The sequence below is a fragment of the Tupaia chinensis genome, unplaced genomic scaffold, assembly GCF_000334495.1.
Source record: "Tupaia chinensis unplaced genomic scaffold, TupChi_1.0 Scaffold143970_1, whole genome shotgun sequence".
NCBI lineage: Eukaryota > Metazoa > Chordata > Mammalia > Scandentia > Tupaiidae > Tupaia > Tupaia belangeri.
In genome coordinates, this window is record NW_006203821.1 from 950,367 (window position 1) to 956,256 (window position 5,890).

At 50.0% G+C, this 5,890-nt stretch overlaps 2 protein-coding genes across 6 annotated transcripts in view; one reads left to right on the forward strand and one right to left on the reverse strand.

Moving 5' to 3' along the window:
- Positions 1-4,129, reverse strand: part of RNF41 (ring finger protein 41) — a 25,746-nt gene extending 21,617 nt beyond the window's left edge. Inside the window, exons 1-3 of one of the 4 annotated variants that reach the window (XM_027767154.1) lie at positions 3,927-4,128; positions 2,588-2,680; positions 285-475 (exon numbers count right to left, since the gene is read on the reverse strand). The gene's annotated coding sequence lies outside the window, so the exon portion shown is untranslated. The other 3 variants (XM_027767155.1, XM_027767152.1, XM_027767153.1) reach the window with 3 other exon arrangements.
- A 168-nt stretch (positions 4,130-4,297) lies between these two features.
- NABP2 (nucleic acid binding protein 2) overlaps positions 4,298-5,890 on the forward strand; it is a 9,378-nt gene continuing 7,785 nt past the window's right edge. Inside the window, exon 1 of one of the 2 annotated variants that reach the window (XM_006165604.3) lies at positions 4,298-4,486. The gene's annotated coding sequence lies outside the window, so the exon portion shown is untranslated. Of the gene's footprint in view, positions 4,487-5,767; positions 5,798-5,890 lie in introns of those variants that run through there. The other variant, XM_006165603.3, reaches the window with a different exon arrangement.

Genomic DNA, 5,890 nt, shown 5'->3' on the forward strand with positions numbered 1-5,890 from the left:
GGGGGAAAGCCCCCTAAAGCAAAAACCTCCAAAAAAAAAAAAAAAAAAAAGAAAGAAAGAAATGGAGAAGGGACTGTGACATGGCAGTCCCACCTTGGAGGATAATTTCTCACTTTCCCCTCCCCTCTCTGTCTCCCTCAAGAGAGCATATGTACCCTATGGCAAAAAATCTAAAAGAAAAAAAGAAAAAGAAAAAAAACTCACAGATTTTCAAAGGAAGAAAGAACCTTGACTGGCAGAGAAGGCGGAGACCTGAAATGGGATACTGAATCAAAGCTCTTTACCTTCCAAGTGTTGGGGGGCAGGTTCCCTGTTCACAAGGGTCCAACCCCCTGATGCCTCCACTCAGTGCCACTCAGGAGATGCTCCCAATAACCCATCTTGTTGGCTATTCTCCGACGGAAGTGGAGTCTTCCTTCCTACTGATGAGCTCCATTGCCAAAGAGATGGAAGTGACGTCACAATCAGGAATACTCTATTCGTAGGAAGAAGGAAGAGAACAGTGAGTCAGGAATGACTTCCACTTGGCAGGGAGATGCATGGGCTTCGATGTGATGGTCAGTTGGGGAATATGAGACAACTCTTCTAACAACCACAGGTTTCAGCGCAAGACATACAAGACTACCCCCAGAGGAGGGAGCTCAAAGGCTAAGCAACTACAAACATAGTCCAACAGGTTCAAATTAGCCAGAAGAGGGAAAGAAAAGGACAATGCAGAGGTAGAAAAGAGGAGCTTCTGTAGATTAAAAAAAAAAAAAAAAAAAGATTATTTTATTCAGGACACATAACTACATGTCAAAGATTCCAAATCTCTACTTTCACAATGCCTAGATCTATAATACTTTACACATACAGTATGATCCTTTAATGCTTCCAAAGTGCTTTTCTAAAAAATAATTACTTTGTTTAACTTTATTTATTTTTTAAAAATTTGACCAGAGAGGGGCAGTGAGAGAGAAAAAGAGGGAGAAAGAGACAGAGGGGAAGTGAGAAAGCAAACCACCAGGTTCAGGACTCAAACTACAGTTGGCTATGTGGGAGTCCAGCACCCTTCACCAACACGCCATCTGCTGGCCCTTCTTCCAAAGTGCCTTCACATAAACTATTTTCAGGTCAAAACAATCTTGGTCCTACATTCCAACTAAAAAAAATACTATTTCATAAGGAGAAAATTAACGCTGGTTATAGGTGCAATTCTATTTCCCAAGTCAGGAAATATTCCAGAAGGGATTAAGCTTTAAAAAAAAAAGAAGCAGCAGCAGTGAGTGAGAAAATTAATACAGAGTAGGTAATTGGGAAAGCCAGAGACAGCAGAAAGTAGGCTGACCAGATTCTCATCATTATGAAGATGGAAATAGAGGAAGACAAAGCTTCAGATGAGGGTGCTGAGAAAACTACTCAACCTGGGACCAGCATTAGCGTAATGGCTATGTCGCTGGACTCCCATGTAGTCGACTGCGGTTCGCGTCCTGGACCTGGTGGCTTAAAACTCACGCCTGGCGCGTGTGCGTGCGTGCCCAAGATCCCGAGAGGAGAATGGAGGAGAAGGGATTGCGGCATGGTCAACCCCCTGGGGGGTGATTTCTCGCTTTCTGTCTCTCTGTCTCTTTCTGTCTGTCTGGCGAGCGCACGTGCCCTACACCAAAAAACCTCTCCCCCAAAAAAGTAAACTACTCAACCATACACAGGAGAACGGCGAGTATTCAAATTCCTTTCCAGGACCAGTAGATAGTGTAACGGTTACGTGGCTGGACTCCCATGTAGTTGATTGCGGTTCAAGTCCCAGACTGCACTTTAAAACTCATACCAGGGGCATGTCCATGTATGCATACCCAAAATCCTAAGAGGAAACGTGGCCATCCCCCCGGGGGATGATTTCTTGCTTTCTAATTCTCTGTCTCTGTCTCCTGCCAGCGCATGTGCCCTATAGCAAACTCCTTTCCTCATTGGTACACGTCATTCGACAGATTAAGGGCTGTGTTAGGAAGGAATAAGATAATGATAACTGTTGTACATAAAACAGGGACCATCTTCTGAGTCTGGTACCTGTTCTCATGAGTTTGTCACGTTCATCAGCCACAGTGTGTTTAGCATGGCATTTCTAAATGAATCAAAGAGATAAAGGTGCAACGCCAGGCATCCTTTTTTTTTCCCCTGTGGTTGAGGCAGGGATTAATATGTTCTTCCCACTTCTCCTTCCCACCCTACCTGTAAACACAGAGGAGGGTATATATTTCTGTCATTTTTTTTTTTGGAGGTTTTTTGTTTTTTGTGGGTTTTTTTGCTATAGGGTGCGTGTGCTCGCCAAATAGACAGAGAGAGTCAGAGAGACAGAAAGCGAGAAATCACCCCCAGGGGGTGGGGGGATAGCCACGCCGCAATCCCTTCTCCTCCAGTCTCCTCTTGGGATCTTGGGCACGCACGCACACGCGCCCGGCATGAGTTTTAAGCCACCAGGTCCGGGACGCGAACCGTGGTCAACTATGTGGGAGTCCAGCGACATAGCCATTACGCTAACTGCTGGTCCCTATATTTCTGTCATTTTGATAACACTCCATTTCCCAACAACCAGGCATATGTATCTTACCTCAAAAAGTGCTTCCAGGAACCAGTGCTGTTGGTTATGCTCAGTCTCCTTCTAGTGACAAGTTCCAGATCAGAAAGCAAATACTTGCCTATGCTGTAAAAATCAGTCCTACTTCAATGTCTCATTGGCCCAAACAAGACAGGATTTTTCAAGTGAGCAGAAAAAGAGGAATCAGAAGACTTGGGTTTTGGTCCTAGCTCTGCCACCAACCAACTGTTCAACTTAAACCATGGACTCCTTTCTGTAATTCAGTTTTTTTATCAAGTAGGGCAAATGATACTGCCTTATCTACCTTACAGACTGTCCTGCAAATCAAACGAGATAACACATGTGAAAGCATACTGAATGCTGCTATCCTCAGGTAAGGTATTCATAGCAACAGAATGCAAAATAAATTGCAGCACTGAGGGCCAGAGAGGAAATGCTTGCAAGAAGTCCGTTCCTTCTTTTCCATTACTGGGAACCAGGCCCAGTGGGCAAGTAGTATTATTATGTTATTCCCATTCTACCCCATTCCCGTTTGGAAGAAAACCCGTGAGCCTCTTGCTCTATTGTCAGACTCTAAACACGGGGCAATCTTGTACAGGAAGAGAGAACACTCACGGACCACCCCCCAGCCCCAAGTGTAGCAGCCACATTTGCCGTAAGGTGAAGTGAAGTCAGTTTTAGAACAGAGGTGTCTGTCAATACCTTAGGCAAAATGCCCTCACCCCTCCTGGCTTTCTGCTCCTTTCCCCGCCTCCTCCTCCCTGCTCCCCAGTTTCCCTGCGTCCGGGGTTGGTTAGGCTTTCTGGAGTGTGAAGCGCAGGGAGAGGGCCCGGGCAGCAAACCAAGGGCAGGGATGCTAAGGAATGCGAGATTCTTTCATGAAGAGATGGGAGGGGGAGAGGAGCGGAGAAAGAATGAAAGCGGAGGAAAGGCTGCCAAAGACGAGCATGGGAGAGAAGCCAAGCTATTGGCACTTCGACGGCGGAGGTTCAGGTTCCACTATCCCTGCCCAGGCTGGCCCCCAGAACGTTCCCTTCCTTCCCTCCTGGTCCATCAGTTATTGCCCTTTTAAACACCACGTTGTTCCCGCAGGTCCGCGGCTCCCAGTCCTCCAGCCAGTTCAGACCCCCTCCCGCACTCCTCCAGTCCACCTACTCCAGTGGACCTTCCCCGACAACCCAACCTCCGGCCCCCTTTCTCACCCGCTGACTTCTCCCCTCTGCTGCTCCCTTCTCCATTTTTCATCTTTACTCCGCAGATCTCGAACCCCCACCTAATTCCCGTGGGACATCGCCCCCCTCCCCTCCCACACCCTCTTTTAGGTGAAGGCCCGCGCAGGCGCAGTACACACCGCCTTGGACGCGGACTGGACTCTCAGTATCCCGACCCGGGTGGAGCTGGGGCCGCAGCGGCCACTGGACCGCCCCGGTGCCGGATCCCAGCAGTTCTCAGGAGGGGAAAGGGAAGGGGAAGGAGGGGAAAGAAAGCTCCGACCACTCGTCACTGTCTCAGACTGATCCCGTGCCCGGCCCACCGCTGCTACGCAACCAGGCGGAAGCCCGTCACCAAACCCCGCCTCTTTGTTTAATTCGGACTTAGAATGGGAGCCGCGATCGGCCAACGAGGGCGGACGAAGGCTAGCCCGGCCTCCGCTCCAAACCGGAAGTGCTCTTGGCCCCAGCCAGGGCTATATAGCCATTTGGGAGGGGAACTCTATGTTCTGCTCTTCCTGGCCAGACCGTCAGGGGCCTAACCCGGGGGGGGCGGCCCTGCAAGCAGACGCTGCTCTGGAGGGGCGCACGTGTCTTGTGTCCTGGAGCTGATGCGGAATGCTGCGGGATCGTGGTTGAGAGGCTGGCCTGCAATGCCACCAGCTGTCCGCCCAGATCCTCTCCGGTTTGCAGAGCCATGGTCAGCACCCCGGAGCCTCCCGACCCTATGACTCACAGTCATGGGAATGGATTCTGCAGTTAACTAGGCGGCGGCGGGGTGGAGAGTGGGGGAGTGCCTGGCCGCAAAGCTTTGATCTGCGTGTCCACCTCTCTCCCAGTCCCACTCCTGCCGAAACCACAATGGCTCTCCGAATACTCGTTTACTTCCCTGGAACACCTAAAGGAAGAGAAGAAAGAGAAAATGTTCCTTTTCCTAGGTCGTGGTTTGATTTCTATAAGGTTACCACACCGTGGTTGAGGGTGTAGAAAACCTGGGCTCAGAGAGAGGTGAAGGTGAAGCCTAAAGCGCTCGGTAAAGAATTAAGCAAACCAGGCTTTACAATTACGGTGACCTCTTAGGCTAATCTGGTATTAAATGGTATTTGTCATGGATATTCGCTAACTGATGCGAGTGTACATTAACATAACTGAGTGATTAGTTTATTCACAGTGCAGAGTTAGCTAACTACCTTTCGTTGCCTGACAGGTCCCAAAGGGAACTAACTACAGTTTAGGGCCACCTCTCTTTTCTGTCGGGGATGAGGGAGAGGGGGAGACGCAAGAGACTCAGATCGAGTGAAAGAAGGGCAGGAAGAACAGGTGCTTTGCGAACTGTGGGAGAGATTTGTGCAAACATTGCTCTCTATGCCTGGGTTCCATTTCTCTCAAAGAGGGTGAGTCGGCTAATAATTATCTCTGGTGTGAATGCCACTTTTCACAGTCCCTGACCGAACTGGGTAATGCATTGTAGATGAGGGTTAGAGCAGTGGTATTTATATATGTCCATTGTGTGGCAGACACTGCTTTTGTGGTTCCTTTTCTGTAAAATGGAATTGCATATTTAAGACTTATCTAGAAAAGAAGTGAAGTGCTGAACCCGAATTCAAACTTCTGTCTGCAAGATTCTGGAGCCCTTGGTCCTTTTCCCACTGTCACTCCTAAGAGAGAAATAAAATCTTAAGCGTCTAAGTACTTTTTCCCAGCCAAGTAAAGGAAAATTGGGGCACGACGCACCACCTGGCGGTCGCTCTTTTCTCCTGCGCAGCCACCTCGCTCCTAGGCTTCTTTAATACCTGAAGTCCGCCCCCTTCGCGGCGCGTGTGTCTTGAATCCCGATTGGCTGGTGGGGGCGGGCCTGGGCGGAGCTGATTGGCTGGAGGAGGCCAGCGGGGGGAAGCTTCCGGGAATGTCCGCAGTCCCGCGTTCCACCCGGCAACATCCGGCGGCAGCGGAGCCTGTGGCTCCCCCCCGCGGGGGTTCGGCGGCGTGCACAGTCCGGCCTGCTGGCTGGGTGGGTGGTGGTCTGTGGCTGGGGGAGGGCATGGGCCGAGACCTGGGTTGTCCGGTCGAGGGTTCGGAAAGGTCTGGCGACTAAGAGTGGCTT